At 35.8% G+C, this 14,369-nt stretch overlaps 1 pseudogene; it reads right to left on the reverse strand.

The window, feature by feature from the left end:
- Positions 1–5,867: 5,867 nt before the first annotated feature.
- Positions 5,868–14,369, reverse strand: part of LOC111367026 — a 24,972-nt pseudogene continuing 16,470 nt past the window's right edge.

The raw sequence follows: 14,369 nt of genomic DNA on the forward strand, positions 1-14,369 counted from the left end.
TTTTGGGATTAATTTTGATAATTTAATTGGATAATTTTAAGTGCTTGTTTGATAAAAGTGTACTAAAATTTTATGAACTTTTTAAGTTGTCAAAGTTCAATTTTAACCACACTATTCATTAGACTGACAACTTTTTGACTACATATTTCGCCTTCGTTTGTTTTTCATTTTTGGAAGAATGAAAATGAAAAATATAGCCGTAACGGTCCCCATAAGAAATAAAAATTCAAATTTGGTCGCTTGATGTAATGAATAATAATCATATTTTTCATTTTAATGAAGAAATAAAATGGGAATCAAACAGGGCTTCATCACCTTTTAACAAAATTTACTAAAACTTTCTATAAAAATTTGTCTAACCCACCTCTAAATTATAGCATCCATACATTGTTTAAAAAATGAAAATAACTAGACTCAACATGCATGCATGTGAAAAGAAAACAAGAAACATGAAGAGGAAATCTTGAAGTGGCAAATTTAAGGAATTTAATGAATTTGGTCAGTTGTTGACTTAATGCTCCATATATATTAATGGTTATAACTGTTGGAAAGAACAGTCTAATATGTTCTCAACATCCAAAACTACCAAAGGAAACTAATTATTTGCACTAAATTAATTAATTTCATTTAATTATATTGGACGTAAGGCTTCTTTTGACTGTTGGCCTACCATTCTCATATTTCATTTTTATATTATTTAATGAAATTATTATTTTTTGAAGGAATAAAAAGATGCCCTACAATGACTGACTCTATTTTTCACCCACCATTTGTACACATGATATAAAAGGTCTTGTAAGATTGTTAACTGTCATTTCTAACCTGCTGCCGTTTACTTCAACTGACAGATACATTGCAATTCTATGAAGTCCATGGATTTTTCCTTTTTAATGTTCTTTTTATTATTTTATTAAAATATAAGTCTTTGTTAATACAATATAGTTTAGGGCATTATTTGCAATTTCTTAATGATTGATACTAGGGTTTCTTGTGTTTTGAACTATGGTTCATTATTCTTGATATTGTTTATAAAATAAATTTTGAATTTTTTGGTGAAAAATTACAAATGGACACCTGAATAATGTTGAAAGTGCCGTACTATTCAAAAAAAATTAAAAGTGAAAAACATTGCACGTACACGTGGGGTGTTTTAGAGGAGCCTTACAAGCCCCTAACCATGCTACATGTACACTCTCATTTACACATTTCTTTACACTCTTCCATATGGCAATATTTACAATCTTGATTTTAAACTCATTCATCACATCACTGCATAGATTTGCTCCACATGGGAAGAATGTCATCCAAGTAGTAAGAGGGGATGTACATATAGTATTATTGTACAAGCCCATCACTGTTTGGAGGCGGGCCCCACATTTTTTTTTTTTTTGAATGTAGGGTCCACCCCCACTTGTTTTTTTGCCTAATAGGGACCTGAACCTGTACGTGTAGTGTGTTTCAATAAAAGTTTAATGAGGTTTGAAAACTGAGCAAATGACTTGGGAAAAGTACGAGACCATTGAAATTTTTAAAATGATTTCAAGAATTTCGTATTCTTCATGAAAAGAAGAATATCAAGATGCTCAAATTTAGGTATTCAAATGGAATCAGTGAATTTTCAGAGTGCTAATAATATTGTCCATAATGGAATATTGTAAACTTGAATGTAGATGTTAATTAAATGGACGTGTACATATGCATTTGACTCGCATATATATATATATATATATATATATATATATATATATATGTTTATGACATCAGACAATGTTCATAAAATCTAATGATTCAATATGATCACTTGAATTAATCCATTAACTCTAAATAATGCCAAAAGAAAAAGGAAAAAAATTCAAACCACACTGTCTCAACTCTCCTGCATGGATCAAACATCTTGACTGTTCACCAGCTTTACCTACTTTCTTGCTGATTATCATAAATTTTTCTGATACCCACAGAAGACTAATCTTCATTTTTGCTGTTAAAAATATAGCTATAAAGGATTTACTCACAAGTGTACATTGACACTTTCTTATACTGTAGATGAATTTTTAATAAATCTGATATAGAGAATATAGTCTACTTCTACATTAAACTTCTAAAATGTGTATGTTTGATATGTAGTATCACACACTACGTAATGGATAGTATAATGAACAATTTAGTATTTAGCGTCCATAGGGCGGAATTTTTATCGAATTGTTAGACATTAGGATAAAGGAATTTCTGAGTCAAGAAGTAATCTGAACTTCTCAACTGCTAAACTAAACCCCTGAAAGCTAACAGCTGAACCATTTGTATTAGTTTTCTTAATTTCAATCCAAGTGTACAACTACCTCGTGACCTATAATGACATATTACTCCCACCATCCTCTCATGTTGTCATTCTTTTCTTCTTAATATTAACATCAGCTGTTTACGCTGTGTGTTTCGGCGCCTCATTATGTTGCAAAAAGGTTTTCAAGAAAATTTAGAAAATTTTAAGATCTAAATTAATAATGTAGCTTGAGTATAACTTACTTTTGAGGTTGTGGATAGTAGGTACAAGACAAGGATATATGTTAATGTCACTGTTGGCATGGATACATTCATTTAGGAGAATTTTTATACTAACTCTGATGGAATATAACACCTTGCATTTCCAACTTGACTCTATATATATATATTGGTTTTTAAATATTTTGACGGTTTGTGGTCTTGTTTTTCTTTCACGCCTTTTCTTCTGGTACCATAGCGGGATTAGAGCGACCCACGAACTCACTGAGTCACTCAGTTTAGTTGATTGTATACTGTAGTTTACTTCATCCGCTATTCTCGGTGATTAAACTCAAATGAGGATTTCTCTTTAGCCTTCAAGAAAAGAAAAGTTTTTTGACAGTTCTCTATGAGAGTATGATGAGTTGAAAAGATGCACTACCCATGCCTTTCGGCTCAAGTGTTGAATTGCACAAACAAATTTGCAAGTCCATGATGACGTTCACATTTTGCTGCCTTTAAAATTGATTCTGATAAACGACTTATCCTCGTACGGACTATATTCGCGACAAAATAGAAGATAAAAGTAACAGAATTCTTCAACTTTACTCAAGAAGAAAGGCCACTAACAGAAAGAAAGCTTCTCTTAACCAATCAAAAAGCTACAAACCATAGTTTGATGCGCCTAATTTCATATCCTCTTATATTTACAAAGCTATCAGTAGGATCTAAAATAGGCTTTACTTGGTGCCGCACGACCACGACTCTCTACCCGGGCAAATGCTTATTTCGCTTTAGGAGGTTGGTATACGAGTGGAGTTTCGGGCTTTTCTCCTTTCAGTTTCTGCTAATTCTCTTTTTGTTGTATTTAATTAATTGAAATTAAATTACATCTCAACGAATCACATATTTACTTGCCAGCTAATTGAACAATGGAGGGATAGGAAGGCTGTATAGCAAATTCATTTTCATTTATCCAATAATATTCTGCAAAATGTCTTAAAGGAGAAAAACAGCGATTGTTTTGTGGTTGAAATTGGAGCAGTTATGCATAACTAAAAGTTTTACCAGCAAGCTGGCTCTAAAACAAAAGTTGTATTCTCATTGCATGGCGGAAGAAGGGTCACTAAAAGATCACATTATTGAGTTCAAGGAAATAGTTGTAGATTCAGAGATATTGGAGGTTAAGTACGAAGAGGAGGACCTGACCTTGATCTTGTTGTGTTCGCTGCCCGTCCCTTATTTATCGTTTCGGGACACCATTCTGTACAGTTGCAATACTTTGACCATTGATAATATCTACAATACTCTGTTCTCAAAAGAGAAGATAAAACATTAGGTTGAAGCTACATCAAGAGATAAGGAAGCTCTAGTATCTCATGGTGATCAACGGAAGGGTAGATTGAGTACGAACTTCAACAATTTATACTTCTTCTATAGCAGGAGGAAAGGACACATTAAGAAATATTGCGATTTTCTGGCTAAAGGTAATTTAGCTGAAAATCATAGAGGGCAATCATGCAATTCGGATGAGACTAATGTTATCGAGGATTTTTCGGATGGCGATGATGTGGTATTACTGTGGTATCTAATGTGGAGCCTAAATCTAACGAGAAGTGGATTCTCGATTGGGCATGTTCGTATCATATGTGTTCCATTCGAAATTTCTTTCAAACATATGAAGCTGTCAAACAAAGTAGAGTTGTGATGGGAAACAATCAGTTTTGCCATGTTGCTAGGATCGATCAAGTCAAATTAAGGTTGCATGATGGGACGGTCAGGACAATTGATCAGGTTCGACATGTTCTAGACCTGAAAAAGAATTTTATCTCTCTCAGTATCCTGGATTCAAAAGGGTATAAATTCTCTAGTGGATGTGAAATCCTGAAGGTCTGAAGGAGTGTCCAAGTTGTACTAGAGGGACGAAAGAAGACTCCGTTGTACATTTTGTAGGGAAGCACAGAACTAGTTATACATCTGGACAAGTTTAGTATCGTGGTGGATATTCAATTTAGTATAGTCCTTCTTGTGATAGCCTCTGGGTCGATTCAAAATATTGTTCAGGAGAGCATTGGTGATTTCGTTTTTTCACTAATTTTAGCGGATACAGTGTGTTCAATTGCTAGGTTGGACTTATGGAGCATAGGTACAATGGTGTCAGTGATGTCTGTAATGCTTTCGAGATTATTGAATGTGACAGTTTTAGCAAGGGGCTTTTTGATCAGGCATTTGATGTGATTTCTGCTACAGAGTGTGCTTCGACCCTGTTTGGTCAACAATAATTCTTTGGTTGAATTTTGGGAATTTGGAAGTTAGATTCGGGTGTCACTTGTGGACGCCTAGCAGACGAAGATTTGTTTTTTGTGATGGAGAGTTTTGGCTACTGTTTTGAAAAGTTCAATTATTTCGATGCAGTTGAACATATTTTTCCAGGTAGAGAAATTTTGGAACTTCGTTCGTTGTATCGGAATGGGTCAAAGTGGAGATTGTCGGGTTTATGACCCAAATTAGGAAAAAAAAATTATTTCCTTATTTTCGCGTGATTTTATTGAAAATATATTATTTTCTTATTTCACATTATTTCCATCTTTATGGTATGGTATGTATCTATAAATAGTGACATCTTCTTTCAGTGTAGTTAAAGCCAAAATTGTTGTGTTCTAATTTTCTCTTCATATCGTCGTTACAACATCATTTTTTTTGCTTAACTCTCTTTGATTTCTTTACTTTAAATCTTGTTTCATCTTTGTGATATTATTACATATTTCATACAGAGTCATTAATCTAAATAATTGCGTTGCCTTTGGGATCAACACAATATAAAATGATTCACCTTAATTATAACCTCTCTCTAGCTCTTGGTCTCATTCAAACTAGCTACTTGAAGGAGATTTTGTAAATTTATATTCTTCACGGGAGTCGAATACTTTGTTGAAAATCATCAGAAAGCTTTTCAACACCGTGGGGAAAAAATTATTTCATTTCTTGATTGTCCTTGTTTTCCTTGTAAGATCATTTAAGCGCTGAGCAGATAAAATGAATGAAAGAAAATAACACTTTTTTAGTTCATTTTACAGAGAACGACACTACCAGGCAACAGAATAAAATTACGATAACCCTTGGTTTCTTATTCATCAATCGATTTACTTAGGTCATTATTTTAGTTCTTCACGCTTCAATTTGTAAATTTCACAAGGACATTAACACAACCAGAAAGGCAAAAGGTCTAGTTTGATATAAGTATGCCAATTGTTTATAGGAAAACATAGTCATCAGTCAACAATCCATATGCAGAAACTAGTCCACCATTGCACAGAATAGGTCATAAAACTACATAGAGGGTGCACACAAAAACATAATTGATAGAATGAAAATATTTGAATATTTCCAAACTAACAGACTCCACTGGTTTTCTTGTCTGAAATCCTTCTCCAATAGTTGAAGATTTCCTTTTCAGTTTCTACTGTGCTCTTTTTCTGGTGAGATTGGTCAGCATTGCCTTCCCTTGTTTCGTTATGACACCAGTAACATGGGCAACCTTATTCGATTCCTCATCTATGAAGGCAATAACATGTGCAACCTCTGTCGATACCCGAGGTGGCAATTCGTCCAACTCCTTAAGAACTTTTTGTATGTCAGATACGAGTCTTTCTGCCAAACTGTGGCTGAAGTCCTCTCAAATCACAACACATAGCACTACAATGTTGTCGGCATCTGGTGGCATGGTATATGCTGGAACAATCCAGCCAAACATTCGGAGAGACTCTAATATTTGGAAAACAGTGCATCAGTTTCCATCCTTGAGAGCAAACGCTTCCGAGAGAACACAAACATCTTTCGAAATGATCACGAACCGCCCTGTTTTGGCTATTTCTTCTCTGGGAAACCTAGCATTCTCCATGCAGTTCTCCATGATGCTTTTGTAACCTCGTACAACCATGAAAATTTGGAGAAGACAATAGATAAATGAAAATGAGAGGTATGTCAATGATCATCGTGACTCGTGAGCCGAAGAGAAGATAAAATACATGGTATATTACCTAGTAACACTTGACTGTTTATAGTTAAAACACATACCTCGAAGCCTAGTCTTATGAACTGATAATACTGTGCAATAATTTGGCATGATCTTGAAAAGATAAAAATAAGCATCAGTGGTTCAATTATTAAACATATAATTAAGAAATAAAAGCATCAGTGTCTCTCCGACAATAGGACTTCCCTATATTATTCAAACAGCAAGCATTCATAGTCAAGATTTCTTCATGATTGAATTTGATAATCTGGATGTCATCTATGTTCACGAAATTATTTGTTTCGATTCAAAACCCACTGCAAGTGTACGGTTCGTTCACAAGTAGTAAAATGGACTATGAGTCCAAGTATTGATCCCACAATGATTGAATTAGTTCAAATCAACCTATTATGACCTTAACCAAAACACGAAAGTAAGATTGATGTGTTGTAATTTAGCTAAAGAAGATGTAAACTATGATGCGATTATGAATGAAAGAAATATATTAAATGCAAATTACTTGGATACAATCTACTAGAATTTTATGGAATTAATGAATGTACTAACGCACTAGGATCACGAATCCCCAAACAATACCCGTTCAATTTTTAATCGTGCAAATTTGACATACAGTTCCACAAAAGATGAATCAATATTCCTATTTTAATTTAGCAATCTCTTTCGAGCAATGCCAAGCCTATCCGAATATGTGATTCAACTATATCACTATGACGAATACTAACATACCGAAATGCATTATAAATTCATGAATATCCAATAATTCACACAAGGCATAGAGGTATATTTCTATTCCCTATCGGACCCTATGATAATTTATACTATGTCGAACCTATTTTCCTTCTTTCGAATGCATAAACAGGCCATCACAATCATATAATTACGTGCACAATAATCATATGGAAATAAAAACGTAATAAATCATTCAATTTCGGAACATGCATTTAAATATGTCAAATATCCAAATCAAGAATCAAACGTAGTATTACAAGGTTCATCAATCTCCTAACAATGAAAAATCTAGCCTAACTTGCTAAAAAAAAGAAAACACAAAAATAGTTGAAGAAACGTCATCACCCGAATTAAGTTTCAATCGAATCTTCACTTGGCGCGATGTTTTCCTCTTGTTCTCTCGTCGTTTCTCCTTCAAAATCTCTCAAAAACTTGTAAAAAGGCGTCCCTATCATTCTAGTCGAGTTTTTGTTTATATAGGACCCTAAAAATATTGTTTCCATATGAGTTTCGACGGAAAAAGGAAATTACGATTTTGTCCTATAAATGCTCTATGCGACCGCATAGAGCATCTCTATGCGGTCGCATAGAGTAAAAATTTTGTGGCAATTGAGTTTCGGTTTGCCTCTATGCGACCGCATAGAGGGTAGCACTATGCGACCGCATAGTGCTACCAACTATGGAAGATGTTCATTTTGGTCCTTCTACTTTAATCCTTCACTTCTTGGAATCTTTTCTTCATTCTTTCCATTCCATCATCCCAAGATATCATCAATTGGCATTTGGCTTAATCAATTTCTCGATTTTTTCATCGAGTCAACTTTTGGATAATTGCACCTTGGTCCCTGAACTTTCACTTTGCGTCATTTTAGTCCCTTTTCACATATTTTCTCCTGAATTTCACCATGTTCATCGGTCTTCCCTAAAATACACAAATGTAATGAGATTAAGTCACAATTCAATCATTTTACTCGTTATTAAGTTATGTTTGTGGCATAAATAAGTGTGCAAAAACACACTTATCAAACCCCCCAAACTTGAACTATTGTTTATCCTCAAATAAGATAGTGACTTAATTCTGAACAAACATGGTTTAATACCCTGTTGTGGCTCAGGATTGGACTAAGTATTTGACTTTATGAAAATTTATCAGTGTAAACATGACATCAACCTTTACCTGTTAAATGCAAATTGACGTGTGTGTGTGAATTCATGCCAACATGTCAGGTTCATGATGAATTTGAGTCCCGACCCCAAGTGGTCAAATGTATCCCTACTCGCTCGAGAGATACACAACCCCCCAAACTTATTCTTTTCACTCAATTATCCCGGGATTGTGTTTTAAGATTAGGAATTTTCATAGTTGTAGTCTTCACCCTCTCGTAGTTTGGATTATTCTTACTATCACAAGTTTACATTTCAACAAGTGAAGGCTCTTCTAAGTTCGATTACTTTGACACTCAAGATTAAACTAGGTTACTTGCCTCGCCTCAGAGGTATAGTCTCTTCAACCAAATGTCCAAGGGCTTTTCGTCATGTGATTGTCTCTCTTTTATTTTTTCTCACCTTTCTCTAATTTCTGATTGATTATCATCTTCTCATTTGTTTTCTATATAACCCATGTAATGAGTTTTAGGCCGGTGATTCCCAAACCAGTTGACTTTAGGGCACCAGGTTTTAAACCCTTGCAGGCTTATTCACTCGAGTTATAAAGGCTCGATCAGATGACTTTTTATTAACCTCTTTCCCTCTTGCTTTCTATATGATCCATGTATCGAGCTTTGGGCCAGTGACTCCTAGGCCAGTTGGCTTTAGGGCACTAGATTTTGAGATATCCTTATAGACTTACTTGCTCGAATCATAAAAGCATGAAAAGAAGTGTTTTATTCTTACATATTAATTTTATGCCCTTTGTCATTTTTCTCGACATTTAGTTTCCAACCAACCCCCAATTTAAGATTTTCAACTACTCTTCATCCCACTGGTCTAGGCAATCCACACAATAAAGTTCATGAATGGAGCCCCCCGCTCATCTCAATGCTTTCCTATAATAGCTCAACTATCACCAAACTGTCTTAAGGTAGTTTATAGGTTAATTCAATAGAAGGTTATCATTCTTTTCCTGCTTTATGCTCAAAATTCAGTCATTCACCTAATATGTCAAGCATGAATAGTGTGCATAGATAATGTCAAGTGTTGCATGAACAAGTATCAGTTAATCTAATTAACACCATATCCAGAGTTTCGCAGTTTAAACTAGTCCAATAATATCATCATAGCTAACAAGGTTATCAAGCCCACATAAGTATACATGAAGAGAATTAAAACAAATTGAATAAAATGTAAATTTTTTTTGACACTCATCATGCATACTTTATGCAGTAATGGAAAACAGTGGAAATTAGATGATGATGAACATAGATAGAGATTTAAAATTATGTCACCCTCCCCAAACTTAGTTAATTCATTGTCCTCAATGTAAGATTAACAAAAGATTAAATACATAATCTTAAGGACAAAATGAAGAAGAAAAATCAAAATGGGGTAAATAGTACTCACCTGATCAAAATGGTGGCTATGACGGAAGGCTGGGTCCAACATCATCATCTCCAGGAGGGGGAGGAAGGCGGAATAAGATCTCTCTCAACATGGTAGACTGTTGGGTTTGCTCCACCTGCATGGCCTGAACCCTTGTCTCCAAACTCCCTAGACAGTCTCAAGTCTCATTTATCCGCCACTGTATACCATCCATCCTGCCAACGTACATGCCCAATTGCCCATCAAAGGTACTCATCTGTCGTCGTGCCGCAAGGGACTCACTGTTGCCATATCGATCTGCACTTGCTGGATGGTGGTACTCAGTGCTCCAAATGAGTGCTGAAGATGCTGCATGTCTCGATTGTGTCCAGTCATAGTGGCAAACATCTGCCTCAATAACTGGGTATCCATGTCAGCCGGTGGTGGCGGAGCTTGTGGGATTTCCAAGTCCTCAGCTGCTTGCCCTTCTTCAGCCTGTTGCTGTCGACGGCGCTCGTTTTCCAACTTTTGTTGATATTTAATTTTGGCCCGATCCTAGGCCTCGAGTGTGAGGCGCTTGATATATGGACTTGGTTTCTCTGGTGCCTTCCTAGGCTGAACTTGTATGCCTGCAGCTCTACAAATCCCACTTATCAAGCTTGGGAAAATCAGGGAGGTGTGCCTGTCTCCCTATACGCCTGTAATGTGTATTTGGTTGTAAATGTAAGTGGCCAAGTCGATCTTGCTGCCCTGAACTAAGTGATAGATAAACCCCGCCTTCTGATTTGTGAATATCATCCTATAGGAGATGGGCTTGATGTTGTGGCATATGAACAGCAATAGGATGGCTATCGAAGGGGTGAGGTCGATTTGATACCAATCTGCAGTAGAGAGAGGTCAAGCATTTTCACGTCCCAATAAAACTTCTGCAACTTCAATCCAGTTGAAATCATGCGGGACTGGGACTACATTAGTCCAGGTGGGCTGATAGTAGTCATGAATTACTTCAGGTGAAAACATGATCCATTTGCCCCGAACCCATGTTTGATGCAAATGATCGGATCCAGGTGTGTCTATTTCGGTATTGAAGTTGGCATAGAACTCCCTCTCCAAATTTTCATAGACTGGGTGTGATCTTTCAATCTCAACCACAGTTGTGGATTAAATAAACCAATTCAAAACCCAGGAAATCATCCAACTAAACTAGTCTTTCGAGGAGGAGTGCCCACTCACGGACAACATTGGCGTAACGGCCCTTTGTCTGAAGATAGAAATCGCCTGATACCCCTTTTGGGCTCCATAGTCCGGGCTGTGCCAGATGTGGAACCAACATTCTCCTTTCCTTTTGATGTTCTTTTTGGAGACATCCTGCAAAGGTATATAAATAACATTCATTAAACTTCATTTTGAAAAATGAGAGGGAGAATGAGATTAGCAAGACAATTATGTCACAAATCCCCCAAACTTGCGTCAACATGCATATAGAACTCCTTGTTGTGCACTCATCAAAACATGACATTCAAGGTAGTGTAAATAGTGTGCCAAGATGAAAAACTGGAAAATTAGGCCGAAATATGCACATTTGAAATATTGGACGCATGACCGAGTACGCATGTTAGGCCCCGGACATCATTGAAAAATATCGAAATTTCCCCAGGCAATCTCCTGACATATGAAAGTATTTAATGATATCTACCATATACTCAAATTTCAAAGCAATTGGACTTCGTTTGGTGCGTCAAATAATGGTGTAAAGTAGGGGACGTAGGGTGACGTGACATATCGTGACCTAGCCATGTGCCTACGTGTTGCAAAATGGACGTGATGTTTTACATGGCCTTTCAAGTGTTTGTGAATGTGGTTATATGCAAACTTCAAGAAACATACTCAAGAACGTATAAGGAAGGCAAAATAACAATATACTCACAAACGGAGCTCAAAACATCAAAATTGTGTCAAGTGACTCGTGATTAAGTGCACACTTTCACCCCGGACATCATCGAAAAATATCTAAATTTTTTTTCTTTTTTTTTTTTAAAAAAACGTTCTTTTATCTTGAAATGCATGAATCATACTTCCAATCACCCAAAATCATTTCAAACTCACCGACCATGTATGTAATGCCCAGGAGATTATGTGGACGATAATTTGATCATATAATATGCATGGATGAACGATAACCGAGAAAAATGCAAATGCGAAAATTAAATGACTCTTAAAATACAGTGAAAAGTAAGATAAATAGAAGGATACAGTGGGTTACCTCCCACCCAGCGTTAGGTTATAGTCGATAGCTCGACTTTACCGTGTTGCATCATTCTGGTGGTCTAAGATGAACGGTAGACTTTTCCTTTGAAAAATCGCCGCCCAAATAGTGCTTCAAACTCTATCCATTGACCTTGAATGTCCGCTTGCTGTCATGAGTGATCTCAACTGGCCCATGTGAAAATACCTGTGTAATAGTATATGGACCAGACCATCTCAGTCGCAGCTTTCCTGAAAACAGCTTAAGTCTAGAGTTGTAGAGTAGCACTTTCTGCCCCACCTTAAATTCACGCCTCTGAATATGCATATCATGCCACTTCTTGGTGAACCCGACATGTTCGATTAAATAGCACGCCGCAAGTGCACCGGTCGCGATCAAGTAGTATAATGGACCTTTTAAGTCCCAGTCGATCCCTCATAGAGTGTTCTTTTCAATTACGAGTTTATTTGTTTCAAATTAATGAAAAAGATACACACATTTAAAAGTTCGATTTTAAAAACTATAAAAAGGCGAAAACTCGATTTTGATTTAAAATACTTAAATAATACTTAAAAAGTGGAAAAGTTTGATTTTAAAAGATGTTGGAATTTATGATTTCGCTTAACCCTTTTCAAGCCAATTATGCGTCGATGCAAATTACCAAAATATGTGGTTAGACCCGATTTTCCAAAATTAGTCAATAACCTCTGTCGAGCGATATCAACCCTAATTGCTTGGCATTAACATATTTCTATGTCGTTCTAAACCAAACAACTGCATTCAATTTTTGTGAAAATAACTCAACGGGTCACATTGGGTAGGTATACATGTCTGGATACCTAAACGCGTATAGTCGAAACCATACAAACCTATGGTATTAATTATTTCAGTCCATTATGTGCAACTATTTTTCAATAATTACGCAACTACCTAACCCCAACATCTATTGACGTCAAATAAATGTAGTAATCTTAAACATGATAATTAATACACCAATATTTTGATAACAAATGCATATCTAACAACATATAACACGATATTAATGAAAATAGGTTAAGCTAATACATAAATTCCAACATAAACTTATTTAGTTCATCATTCTAACAAAATAACAAAGAGATTCTCATAAACATATCATTACGAAATGAAGAACTAAATGAAAGGAATACAAAAGTTGAGATAAAACTCTTTTAAATACGAATTGTAATTCCTTCAATGTATTCTTCAAGCTTTCCTTAATGATCTCCTTGCTATATCCACTTGATTCCCAAAATAAAACTAAAATTAACAAAAGAAAATAAAACTAAAAGAAGAAAAATCAAGAAAAAGAGAGAGAGAGACCAAGAGAGATAGAGAGAAAAGTGAAAGAGTTGGGGAATTTTTTTTACCTACCAAGTTATATTAGTATATATATGGAATATGTATAAAATATAATATAAAAAAAAGATATTATTAGACACATAAATATCCTAAAAATATCTAGCATAAAATATCTTTGCTCTGTCCACCTTGATACCCTTTGCTGAGATTTTGTGTCCTAACACGATGCCTTCCTGTACCATAAAGTGACATTTCTCCCAATTCAATATCAAGTTGGTCTCCGTACACTGCTGTAATACAAGACTCAGATGCTCCAAACACTCATCAAACGAAGACCCAAACACTGAGAAGTCGTCCATGAATACCTCAATGAATTTCTCAATCATATCCGAATAGATAGCCATCATGCAGCGCTGAAAAGTGACGAGAGTGTTGCACAAGCCAAAAGGCATCCTACGATATGCAAATGTACCGTAGGGGCAGGTGAAAGTTGTTTTCTCCTGATCGTCAGGGGCTATTGGAATCTGATTATACCCGGAGTACCCATCCAGAAAATAGTAATGCTAGTGTCCTGTTAGTCTCTTAAACATTCGATCAATAAACGGTAGTGGAAAGTGATCCTTTCGAGTAACAGCGTTTAGTTTGCGGTAATCGATGCAAACTCTTCATCCAGTCACTATTCTTGTAGGAATCAACTCATTTTTCTCATTTCCACCAATGTGATACCCCCTTTCTTGGGAACAACCTATACTGCACTGATCCATGCACTATCTGATATTGGGTAGATGATGTCTGCGTCAAGCAACTTCAATACCTCAGCCCTAACCACTTCCTTCATGTATGGATTCAATCTTCGCTAACCATCAATGCTTGGCTTGAATTTTTCCTCCATGAGTATTTTTTGCATGCATAGCGACGGGTTGATCCCTTTGATATTAGTAATTGACCATCTAATGGCTGTTTTATTCTCCCTTAGCACCTAAAGTAGTTTCTCTTCCTCCACTTCACTGACAGTATTTGAAATAATAACCGGAAGTGTAGAAGATT

Source organism: Olea europaea, chromosome 18 (assembly GCF_002742605.1).
Source record: "Olea europaea var. sylvestris chromosome 18, O_europaea_v1, whole genome shotgun sequence".
NCBI classification, from domain to species: Eukaryota; Viridiplantae; Streptophyta; class Magnoliopsida; order Lamiales; family Oleaceae; genus Olea; species Olea europaea.